Genomic DNA, 14324 nt, shown 5'->3' on the forward strand with positions numbered 1-14324 from the left:
TACATTCCTGCAAGGACATGACACAGAACTAAGGCTGTCTTAAATACTTCAAAGCTTCGTTCGATGGGCATGGGATTTGAATATGAAAATAAAATTCGATTATTAAAAAGAAAAAGAAAAATGCATATATATATATATATTTTTGCCAAATCAACTCTGCCTCTCTTACAACAAGCAATGCTGTCTCTTATTTAAGATGAGGTCGCACTGACAGATTTGTGTTCATTGTGCTGCTTTTATAAAGCCTCAAATGACGGCTTACAATATTTCATGAAAGCAAAGTGTTTTGTTTGTCTAAGATTTAAAAAGGTTTCAACTTTACAGCACTGACAAAGTTGAACATGAGACATGCCAGCTCAGGATATTATTTATAAGCGTCATATGTGTGCCGTATCACAAACTGCCTTCGGTCAGATTTTCCCCCTCGATGCAAAGGAACACAAGCTCATCCCTGAACATTATTACCTTGAATTATCAAACAGGGGGTGCTTGGGAGTGCTGCAGTATTCACATCAGCAACAGTGGCACAGGTCTGCAACAAAGTAACACACAATAGCAGATTTAACATTATGAAAGGATGAAGATAAGCTAATCCACGCACTACAGCTCACCACACATCAGCTCGGCCCATTTGGAGCAACTTGGGGGTTAAGTGTCTTGCTCAAGGACACTTCCGACATGCGGACAGTCAGAGCCAGGATTCGAACCACCAACCCTACGGTCGATGAACGACCATCTCTACCAACTGAGCTTCAGTCGCCCCTAATGTAATCACTCGCATTTCAAATATTTTAATATTTAAATAAACGTACATCAACTTCGAGCAGTAGTTTCTCCGTAGGCTCCTTGAAGTACACCATAAGGAGCAGGACGATGCAGGCACTGATCTCCGAAACCTCTGGATGATATCTGGCCAGAACATCCCTGATCTTCGGGTTGTCCAGTTTCTGGCAGAACTGCAGGATGGTCCGTCCTCGATGACACAGGGCATCTTTGATCTTTTGAAGGACATCGGTGTCTGTCAGGAGGCCAAAGTGGGAGAAAAGCCCCGTCTGAGAGAAGAGAAAAGGCCATTCTTCTTTGACCGCCACCATCGTTGGTGGAGGCATTTTATTCAAGTAACGCCGCAGGATGACGTAGGTCCTCTCCATCAGAAGTTCTGCTCTCGCTGTCCCACCCATCCCTTCCTCTGTGTACAGACATACAAACCAAGTAACAACAATTAGATTTGATGTTGCCACATCTGGGAAATTGAGTGGCAAACCTTTAATTGTATTACTCATTCTGAATATTAAAGTGGCCTTTTTGCTTAATGTGGGATATTTATTCATGGTGTCAATTCACCAAAAGTAAAGTAGATTGCATGCCTGAGTAGATGTTCCGCAGATCCCTTTTCAAAGCCGCCATGGTTTCCTCTGTCTCCCCGTCCGGTAAGCTTGCTGGGCCCCACCTCACACACCTAGGGATAGGAAGGAATCATAGGCAACCTCTTAGTGGAATACATAAAAAAAGAAAAATTATAATATATATATTTTTTTATCATTCTTTCCAAAAGAAAAAAGGCCTCTAACGCTAATGGCACGCATACCAGAGGCTAACTGCCTACGAAAACAGGCACAGAAGCACTGAAAGAGGATTTCACCCATCTAATGAACACACTAGACTAGACAAATATCAAGATGTATCCATCAGTGGACCAATTGCATGCTTTTGCAGAGGACAAGAAGCCTTCAGACATTAAGCACCCCCCACAGCCCAAATGGAATGATAAAAAAAATATATATATAAATATATATATATATATTCTACTTTTTATTTTATTTTTGTCGACTAACTGCACATTTTGGCCAATCATAGTCGACTATCCAAATCCTTAGTCAGGGACAGCCCTAGAAATTATATTAAAAAAAAATCTACACATAATTTAAACATTCAATCCAAATAACCTAAGTTAGTCGAGCATTGGCAGTGCCACTTTAACCCCTAATTGCTGCGAGCGTGAATGGAGAGGACACTGGCGCCGTTTGTTTTGCCACCCCTACCCGTATTGGTCAACAGGACCTCTCGTCAGCCTGGACTCTCCTGCCACGCCAGTGGGCCGTCTTTCCTCTCTGCCTCTGCGGCGTCTAGCCAGAGTGTTGTTCCTGCTTTTATACTCCACTCTTGTTTTTACTTGTTGGAGAAGAGAGTGGCATCCGTCTCCAACCATTTCACCTCGCCTGCTAATGTCAGCAAAGGTGTCAGGATGGCTCCTGACAATTGTTCGGACGATACTGAGGCACGTGGTTCTGGTTGGGTTGTGCTCGTGCTCCATCATCTGATCCACCAAAGCGTTCACAAAGGCCCTTCTCTCATCTGGCTTTGGTCTCTGTTCTTTTTCCACTGCACGTTGAATGGCTGTTGACATCCGGTTCCAGTTGACACAAAAGTCTACATGCCATGCGCTGCCAGGCTGTGAAGAGTTTGGAGTGCTTGGGGGGCTGCACAACAGAGATTGCATAGAGGTGTTCGGAGAGGACAGAGTGTTCACAGAGCTCATTGTTGGGGAACTTGAAGCAATTGGATGTGTTGGGGAACTTGAAGCAATTGGATGGGGAGGGAGCACCTCCATATTAAGGGTTACTAACCCTAGAAGGGACAAAAACAGTTATGCCAATGTTCCAAGGGCATAGTTCCAAGTGTCACGCAAGTCTAAATATGAATTTACCTTTCTTAAGACCATCCATCAGCTTCCGACACTGGATTGGTTTGAGGTGTCGGACCAGATCCACCCTCTCCATTAAGGCCAGATCTTCGACACTCTCCACTCCAAGATCCTCAAGTAGGGTGGTCAGTAAGTCATCAGGGAGGCCCGGTAAATATGACCAAACTGCTTCCTTTATATCTTCCATTACCTAGTCTCATTGATTAGGGTCAATCATGAATCAGTTTGTGCATATTCCCTACTTGTCTGTTTGCAGTGCACTATATGCGGTTAACTGCCAACATGTGCTCGCTATACAATCAACAATACAAAATCAACTATCTTAAGGTTACTTGATATCCTGCTCCACTTACGTCTGTCCTCACGTCTGTCATATCCTCCCTTTCCTGTTTAAACTGCTCCTGGAAAAGAATGGTGGAGCGCAATAAGCATCTGATCGTGCACGTTGTATGCTGGAAGAGGATAGTAGTCCAGTAAATCTTTGTGCTTAATGCACACGTAATCCTCTTGGGCCACCCCTAAGTCACAGTACACACCCATGTCAATCAACTTCACACAAATGTGTTTCTCTGAGACAAAGTGGACAGAGTTTTGGGCAACAATGACCAGCATAATCTTCCCCATGTGAAGTCCTTCATCACTGTTCCCAAACAAGATGAACATCCCCTTTCTGTAGTCTGTGCCTTTGACTGTAACATTGTTACAAGCCACTGCAGACTGAGACTCAAATTGACAACTGGCTACAGATGCCCTGATCTTGTTGTTGTAATCATCCAAATAAAAGGCAGTCCCCTTCTCTACCTGTATAACAGGAGGAAACAAGTTTCCCGCACTCAGGTAGGCCTGGAGGAGTTGGTGTCTCTCTGCTAGTGTTTTGCACAGATTTTTGAAATTGTGCAATTTTCTGGCACACTGTTTGAAAAAAGTGTGTTTGCTTTCAAACCGCAGAGTCCACAGGCGAATAAGTGGGCCAAAGTGGATGATTAGATCTGGATAATGGCCAATATAGTGATGCTTTGGCCTCAGGGGGGCATTGGGGAAGAGCCTTTTCCTGTTGCATATGTACTCCTCTGTGATGACTTTCAGATATGCTACCTGGCCTTCTGTAATGACTGGTGCACAGATAAGCTCAACCATCTCTCTCAGCTGCAAAATGAGCTGCCACACCTCATTGTCACAGGGATCTTTAATCCTGCCACCCACCAAGAGAGGGAGTAATCTAAGGAAACACCAGTTTTGAACTGCATGCCCACTTAGTTTGTCACTGCTGGGAGAGAGGTCTGCTGGTTTGTCCCTACCATCGTTCCCTTCATATCGGAACTTGTTTTTGCACCGATTTAACTGCAGGTAAGTAAAATGATTCTCCTGGACTAAATGGCGAATATATAAAGGAAGGTCATAAGCCATGACTCCCTCAAATAAATCATGGCCTAGACATGGTGGGAGGCCAGGCTGGCAAACATGGAAATGAGAAAGCTGGTTGAAAGGAGAGTCAAACTTGATACCGCATACAGAGTCTGTGGTACTAGTTTCCAGGTCTTGCAAATTACTTGTGTATGATTGGACCGTTCTTGTGGCACCACACAACACTGGATTCTTCACAAAATCCTCTCTCTGTACCTGACAGTAGCGACAAAAATATTTAGATCGACTGAAGTTTTCTAAAAATCCCCCAATAGAATGGGATCCTAAGTTGTCTCCTGCAATGGCAACCAAAGAGCCCTTTAGTACAGTGCCATCAGATATGACTACACCTCTCTCCTCCAGGATTTTGAGGTCCTCAATCAGATGTGCAAAAACCTTTTTTTATCAACCGTTTTGGTTGATAAAGTGGGCAGTTTATCCTGTGCTGAAAAGTCTCCATTCCAATAGAGAGAGTATATATTTTAGTGTTTATTTGATTGATTTGGCCTTTTATTTATTACGTTTCCACAGTTATTTCCTCATACTTTATTAACATTTTGTACATAATACAAGTTCATGTTAAAATGATGACACAAAAAGCCAGACAGAGGGCTTGTTTCATAAACAAACTGAACTTTCTTTTGCCTGCCTACTGTATTTGTTTGGTGGAAACCTGATCATAAAGTAAAGTAAAAAAAAAAAAAAAAAAAGTAGTGTGCTATTTTTGTAGTGTAGCTTGCTACATTTATCTGGGGATAGCTTCCATTGTAGTTGAGCTATATTTAATCGAGAGTAACTAGTGTAGCTTACTACATTTTCCAAGTAGCTTGCCCATCACTGGCTAAATGCTGCATGTAGCTAGTTAGCTGAACTGAAGCTATATAGGTAGCCAGGTAGCTAAATGGCTGGCTATACTATAGCTCCAGTTCAGAACAACACTTTTTCACTGGTAGTTTGTGGAAATGAACCAACTTTCCCCTCTTTCACACGGTAAAATTAGTTTGAACAGCCAGGAGCAATATAAAAAAAAAACACAGTGGTCCCGTTGTTTGGTAGGCAACGTTGCATTACCCAACAGAGGTCAGACATAGCTAACAGCTAACATTAGCAGCAGGCACACATAACGTGTAAAAACGCATAACCATGTAAAAAACGAACACAGCACTACTCCGCTGGCGTTTGCAATCGAAATCATAGATACAGAATAATATCCACCATCGACTTTATCATGCACTATATACTCACGTTTTATTGTCGATTAACGATGCAGAGATACAGCACACGCTGATACAACAATGGAGGAAGGTGCAGGTATTCTGGGAGGCAAGGTACAGGTGTAGTGCATTCTGGGAGGCGCCCGCCCAGGAAGCTGGTGTGTGTGCAGGCAGCCTAGACAAGTCTCAACATGTCTCCTAATCATGCATTATATAGTGGCCCCCAATACGCAGGTGCATAACGGGTACTGATTGATTGATTGATTGATTGATTGATTGATTGATTGATTGAAAACTTTATTAACAGATTGCAGAATGGGTACAATACAGTACAGCTCAATACACACAATTGTTAAGGGGATGCAGACCAGAGAAAGACTTTCGTCTTGTTTACATCAGGGTCCCCCATAACCTTTCAATTCATCAGGACATACATCGTCATCATCATTTATTTATTCGTACATGGAATTACCACAGTCCAACAGTACATATAATTCACCAAATACCATGGCCGAAAGGAACAGGAAGAAGAAAAAATCTTCTACACCTGCCCTTACACACACACAACACACCAATAGACTTATTGTGTAAAACAAACAGAATATGCATTTTGCAAAAATGGAAACATCAACACAACCAAATTAAATCAACATAAATAAACCCATTTTGTGTATCTATCAGCAAACTACATATTTCGGTTCATTCATTTACACACACACACACACACACATACATGACATACAGACAGTACTGCTACATCTATACATTTATGAAACCGTACATTAGGTGGGGTGGGGTGGGGGGGGGCTGTACATTGGAGATGGTTGGGTGGGTGGGGTGGGGGGGTTGGGTAGGTTGGGTATAGGAGGGGTGGGTGGACACTGTACAACTGTATACAAGCACATTGGAATATTGACAAAACCATGTTTGGTAATTTACTGTACATTGGAGGGGGTTGGGTTAGGACATTTACAGGGGCCAGTTTCGAATTGCAGTCTCCCGTATAGGTGTTCTTTGAGAGTGGTTTTGAAAGTGGGTAGTGATTCACATTCCTTTACAGCTTTGGGTAGGGCGTTCCACATTGATCTGGCATAATTGCGAAACATGTTTAGTCCCTGATTGAGCCGAATCTGGGTACCAGGCCCATTGCATGTTGATGTACTCTGTCGTCTCTAAGCCATCCTAGGTTGTCAAAGTGGGCAGGGGTGAGGTGGGTTCTAGGAGTAAGGTCAAGCATGTAGTCTGACCAGTTTGTTTTGAGATGTTTGTGTAGCAGGGTGGATTATCCCTATGAACGTTCACCAGGTAGGGGGAACGCAGCATGCAGATCTGAGTCCAACTGAATCCCTGACTTTAGTGCAGGAGTAGAGTGGAGCTTTAGCAGAGTGGTGGATGGGGCCTATAGGATTTACTAACCTAGGGGTAGTGAGCTGGTCCTTCTTGCCCTCCAGGGCAACTCGCAGTAATTCCCCACACACCCACACTTCTCCTAATACTACCCGCACCCTCCCACACCTGGTGGCAGTAGTGATAGATGATATACTTTCTCCCCAAAGCAGTACCTTTCCTTGCTGATGAGCAGAGACCTGTCCCAATGATATAGGCTCCCCTGTTAGGGAAGTTTAGGCTGCAGAGGACTATGATGGTCCAGTTCTACACTGCCATCATCCAGTCCATCCTCACCCTCTCCATCATCACCTGGTTCCCTGCAGCCACGGTCAGGGACAAGGCTGCAGCGGGTGATACGATCAGCGGAGAGTGTGATCGGCTGCCCCCTTCCCTCCCTCAAGTCCCTACATTCCTCCAGGGCCTTGAGGAGGGCGAGGAAGATCATGGCAGACCCCGCCCACCCGAGTCACGACCTCTTCACCATGCTTTTCACCCTAGCAACCACCTAGAAACACCCTAGCAACCACATATAACACCCTAGCAACCACCTAGAAACACCCTAGCAACCACTTATAACACCCTAGCAACCACCTAGAAACACCCTAGCAACCACATATAACACCCTAGCAACCACCTAGAAACACCCTAGCAACCACTTATAACACCCTAGCAACCACCTAGAAACACCCTAGCAACCACATATAACACCCTAGCAACCACCTAGAAACAACCTAGCAACCATATATAACACCCTAGCAACCACCTAGAAACACCCTAGAAACCACTTATAACACCCTAGCAACCACCTAGAAACACCCTAGCAACCACTTATAACACCATAGCAACCACCTAGAAACACCCTAGCAACCACTTATAACACCCTAGCAACCACCTAGAAACACCCTAGCAACCACTTATAACACCCTAGCAACCACCTAGAAACACCCTAGCAACCACCCATAACACCCTAGCAACCACCTAGAAACACCCTAGCAACCACCTAGAAACACCCTAGCAACCACTTATAACACCCTAGCAACCACCTAGAAACACCCTAGCAACCACCCATAACACCCTAGCAACCACCTAGAAACACCCTAGCAACCACTTATAACACCCTAGCAACCATAGAAACACCCTAGCAACCACTTATAACACCCTAGCAACCACCTAGAAACAACCTAGCAACCATATATAACACCCTAGCAACCACCTAGAAACACCCTAGCAACCACTTATAACACCCTAGCAACCACCTAGAAACACCCTAGCAACCACTTATAACACCATAGCAACCACCTAGAAACACCCTAGCAACCACTTAAAACACCCTAGCAACCACCTAGAAACACCCTAGCAACCACTTATAACACCCTAGCAACCACCTAGAAACACCCTAGCAACCACCCATAACACCCTAGCAACCACCTAGAAACACCCTAGCAACCACCTAGAAACACCCTAGCAACCACTTATAACACCCTAGCAACCACCTAGAAACACCCTAGCAACCACCCATAACACCCTAGCAACCACCTAGAAACACCCTAGCAACCACTTATAACACCCTAGCAACCATAGAAACACCCTAGCAACCACTTATAACACCCTAGCAACCACCTAGAAACAACCTAGCAACCATATATAACACCCTAGCAACCACCTAGAAACACCCGAGCAACCACTTATAACACCCTAGCAACCACCTAGAAACACCCTAGCAACCACTTATAACACCCTAGCAACCACCTAGAAACACCCTAGCAACCATATATAACACCCTAGCAACCACCTAGAAACACCCTAGCAACCACTTATAACACCCTAGCAACCACCTAGAAACACCCTAGCAACCACTTATAACACCCTAGCAACCACCTAGAAACACCCTAGCAACCACCCATAACACCCTAGCAACCACCTAGAAACACCCTAGCAACCACCTAGAAACACCCTAGCAACCACTTATAACACCCTAGCAACCACCTGGAAACACCCTAGCAACCACCCATAACACCCTAGCAACCACCTAGAAACACCCTAGCAACCACCTAGAAACACCCTAGCAACCACTTATAACACCCTAGCAACCATAGAAACACCCTAGCAACCACCTAGAAACACCCTAGCAACCAGCTATAACACCCTAGCAACCACCTAGAAACACCCTAGCAACCACTTATAACACCCTAGCAACCATAGAAACACCCTAGCAACCACTTATAACACCCTAGCAACCACCTAGAAACACCCCAGCAACCACCCATAACACCCTAGCAACCACCTAGAAACACCCTAGCAACCACTTATAACACCCTAGCAACCACCTAGAAACACCCTAGCAACCACCCATAACACCCTAGCAACCACCTAGAAACACCCTAGCAACAACCTAGAAACACCCTAGCAACCACTTATAACACCTTAGCAACCATAGAAACACCCTAGCAACCACCTAGAAACACCCTAGCAACCAGCTATAACACCCTAGCAACCACCTAGAAACACCCTAGCAACCACTTATAACACCCTAGCAACCATAGAAACACCCTAGCAACCACTTATAACACCCTAGCAACCACCTAGAAACACCCTAGCAACCACCCATAACAGCAACCACCTAGAAACACCCTAGCAACCACTTATAACACCTTATTGTGAAATAAGAATAATATAATGTGATATGTTGATATGCTATTGTGAGATTACAACATCTGATGTGATATGACAGAGAAAGACTTTTGTCTTGTTTTTTTTAATAAAATTACAATATATTATTGTGAAATAATAAATAAATTATGTGAAATATTCATATGCTACTGTGAGATAAAAAAATGTGATGTGATATTACAGAGGATTTTGATTGCAATATTTTATTGTGAAATAATAAATAAATTATGTGAAATATTCATATGCTACTGTGAGATTACAACATCTGATGTGATATTACAGAGGATTTTGATTGCGGTATCTTATTGTGAAATAAGAATAATATAATGTGATATGTTGATATGCTATTGTGAGATTACAACATCTGATGTGATATTACAGAGAAAGACTTTTGTCTTGTTTTGTATAAAATTACAATATTCTATTGTGAAATAAGAATAATATAATGTGATATGTTGATATGCTACTGTGAGATTACAACATCTGATGTGATATTACAGAGAAATACTTTCATCTTGTTTTGTATAAAATTACAATATTTTATTGTGAAATAAGAATAATATAATGTGATAAATTGATATGCTATTGTGAGATTACAACATCTGATGTGATATTACAGAGAAACACTTTCGTCTTGTTTTGTATAAAATTACAATATCTTATTGTGAAATAAGAATAATATAATGTGATATGTTGATATGCTACTGTGAGATTACAACATCTGATGTGATATTACAGAGGATTTTGATTGCAATATTTTATTGTGAAATAATAAATAAATTATGTGAAATATTCATATGCTACTGTGAGATTACAACATCTGATGTGATATTACAGAGGATTTTGATTGCGGTATCTTATTGTGAAATAAGAATAATATAATGTGATATGTTGATATGCTATTGTGAGATTACAACATCTGATGTGATATTACAGAGAAAGACTTTCGTCTTGTTTTGTATAAAATTACAATATTTGATTGTGAAATAAGAATAATATAATGTGATAAATTGATATGCTATTGTGAGATTACAACATCTGATGTGATATTACAGAGAAACACTTTCATCTTGTTTTGTATAAAATTACAATATTTTATTGTGAAATAAGAATAATATAATGTGATAAATTGATATGATATTGTGAGATTACAACATCTGATGTGATATTACAGAGAAAGACTTTCATCTTGTTTTGTATAAAATTACAATATTTTATTGTGAAATAAGAATAATATAATGTGATAAATTGATATGCTATTGTGAGATTACAACATCTGATGTGATATTACAGAGAAACACTTTCGTCTTGTTTTGTATGAAATTACAATATCTTATTGTGAAATAAGAATAATATAATGTGATATGTTGATATGCTACTGTGAGATTACAACATCTGATGTGATATTACAGAGGATTTTGATTGCAATATTTTATTGTGAAATAATAAATAAATTATGTGAAATATTCATATGCTACTGTGAGATTACAACATCTGATGTGATATTACAGAGGATTTTGATTGCGGTATCTTATTGTGAAATAAGAATAATATAATGTGATATGTTGATATGCTATTGTGAGATTACAACATCTGATGTGATATTACAGAGAAAGACTTTCGTCTTGTTTTGTATAAAATTACAATATTTGATTGTGAAATAAGAATAATATAATGTGATAAATTGATATGCTATTGTGAGATTACAACATCTGATGTGATATTACAGAGAAACACTTTCGTCTTGTTTTGTATAAAATTGCAATATCTTATTGTGAAATAAGAATAATATAATGTGATATGTTGATATGCTACTGTGAGATTACAACATCTGATGTGATATTACAGAGGATTTTGATTGCAATATTTTATTGTGAAATAATAAATAAATTATGTGAAATATTCATATGCTACTGTGATATTACAACATCTGATGTGATATTACAGAGGATTTTGATTGCGGTATTTTATTGTGAAATAAGAATAATATAATGTGAAATCAAAAGATACTGTCTTTTTTACATGTATTTGTTGGGATATTACAGGAGGCCTTAATTACAATATGTTACTGTAAGATAATACTGTTAAATGTTGTGAAATGCTGGTTACTTTTTACAGTGTAAGTGACGTAGTCGAACCAACCCCCGGTGACCCGGAAGAAAAATAAATACAAAAATAACAAAAAAAATAATAATAGGTGACAGTCACCGGCGGGTTCACATTCAGCTTGTATTCAACGTAATAAAAATAATAGTAACAAATTAGCTTTAGTAGGTTAAGACTAGCCGGCCGGCTATAACGAGCAAATTGGCCACTGTACACAACAATTGCAAGGCAACAATCATACCATATTGTTACCAACATCAATATCATCAACAGTATGGTATATAATAGGAGCAATAACAGATCGTTTTTTACAATCTTCCATTACCTCCTAGGTAATCCCAATGCGAAAAATTACGAAAAGTGGTGGCTCCCCTGGTAGTAGACAAATGCAAATAAAATAAATCATAATAATAATAATAATATTAGTAATAATAACGGTCTAGCTAGTTGCTAGGACCGTGAAGATCGTTACCGGTCAGCCAGAATGTTCAGATCCACTTCAGCCGAGAGTGTGCAGGAAGAAAGACCCGAGTCCACTGATGCGTATCATATCTATGTTCTGAAGGTATTTACAGAAGGGTTTGTTGATATCGCATTAATACCCTGATTTATATCACATTCTATTCCTAAAAACATGGCGAAATATGGAATTTTACCATAAAAATTTACTGAATGGAGTATTTTCTGATTTATGGAGTGATAAAAAGAGATATCCAAAATCCCCTCTGTAATAACCTTTGGCTCTAATATGTCAACAAAATGAAACTATAATTTTGAAAATGGCTTTATCCAATGTTCAGATTTCTGTCCTGGAATTATATGCAAATTAGTGCATATTTAAGTAGATCATGCCTCATTTGCATATTTAAACATACAATTTCAGAAAACTTGTAATACAAAAAAGTCTTGTCTTAATATAAGTAATCAACTGGGGAAATTTCATTGTGATATCTATTAGTTAAATGTTTTACCCTATTCACCTGTAGTGTCTCGCCTTAAACCCAGATTCGGCTGAAACAAGGGACTAAACACGTTTTGCAATTATGCCACATCAATGTGGAACGCCCTACCCAAAGCTGTAAAGGAATGTGAATCTCTACCCACTTTCAAAACCACTCTCAAAGAACACCTACGGGAGGCTGCAATTCGAAACCCAACCCCCTCCAATGTACAGTAAATTACCAAGTATGGTTTTGTCAATATTCCAATGTACAGTTTTGCTTGTACAGTTGTACAGTTTCCCCCACCCACCCCTCCTACCTAACCCCCCACCCCACCCACCTCCAATGTACTGTCCCCCCCCCCACCCCACCTACCCAACCTCCTCCAATGTACAGTTTCTACGTCAAATGTATATACTCTCTTTTCTAGACTATTTTTGTATCACAAACAGTACTGTATTTGCAAATCTGGTACGTCATAAATGTATAGTATAGATGTAGCAGTACTGTCTATCTAAGTCGTGTATGTCATATATGTATGATGAATTGAAAATGGGGGACCCTGATGTAAACAAGACGAAAGTCTTTCTCTGGTCTGCATCCCCTTAACAATTGTATGTATTGAGCTGTACTGTACTGTACCCATTCTGCAATCTGTTAATAAAGTTTTCAATCATTCAATCAATCAATCAAGTGTGGCAGTAAAAGGGTTAACCATTTGTCGCATGGCAGTGAAAGGGTTAAGCTTATGTATTGTCACAGTGAAAGGGTTAACCATTTGGTAGTGTGGTAGTGAAAGGGTTAAGGAGGAGTGACATTTTGTGCCCTGGCGACGACTCACGCCTCGGTAGCCGTTTTCCGCCGCCTTTCATCCGCACTCAAAGACGACAAAGAGACGCCGTGTGCCTTTTTGAAGAGGGATCTCTTATCTCCGAGGTGATTGCTGTGAGAGGAGGCTTGATGTGCAGTGCGCTCCACATATCCACTGGCAACAGATTAGATGTGCCATCTGATGAGATGCTACCTGATATGGTGAAGGACTTGAAACACAGCAGGGGTCCTGTGATTCTTTTTCTCTTCCTCCCAGCACAGTACTTTGATTAGATCATTGATTAGATATTTTCTCTCCCTGTAACCCAAGCATATTATAGCAGAGTGTTGTGCCTTTATTGTGAAATTCTGTGTGCGTTATTATTAAATGGTATTTGTTAGTTTGGTATGAGCTGGGTAGCCTCAGGCAGGCCTGGCAATGATGGTGCATACATGATTGATTGACTGATTGATTATTTTATTTCCGTGTCATGCAGACAAAGTGTCTGACGCTCATGGGTTTATAAGACACAAAACATACTGTTGCAGTCTTTCATTATTACATTACACATTACATTTCAACAGATTAAAAATGTAAACAATACCAGCCGAGTAATACAGAATAATGAAAACAAAATATACTGCAAAATGAACAAAGTCGGTATGAAAAAAAAAAGCCTGTTGGTGAAAATGGTCTTCAGGAAGTGATTTAAACTGGTTCCGGCAGCCTTTATCTCTTTTTGATGGAAGAACTGCTGGCAGACATCAATGTCTCTGTATTGTCTGATACAAGGTTACAATTTCCGGGATATTTACATAACCTCCACAGAGGCTCTCTGCAGCCTACTGATAGCCATTAAGCCTATGCACAGCCCAAAATAGACATACATGGTCAAACAAAACACAAATACATAAATCTGCCACCAAGTGGGGATCCAATCTCCTTTCCTCTCTCTCTCTCATTCAATTAAGTCTCAAGTCTGTATTGCGGGAGACATAATGATGCCGTCAAACGTAGGGTGATATTTTTGGAAAAATTATAAGTCAACGTTTTAGTGGATCCATAAATCAAGACTGGCAAAACTG

Source organism: Notolepis coatsorum (genome assembly GCF_963971535.1).
Source record: "Notolepis coatsorum genome assembly, chromosome: 1".
Classification (NCBI taxonomy): Eukaryota; Metazoa; Chordata; class Actinopteri; order Aulopiformes; family Paralepididae; genus Notolepis; species Notolepis coatsorum.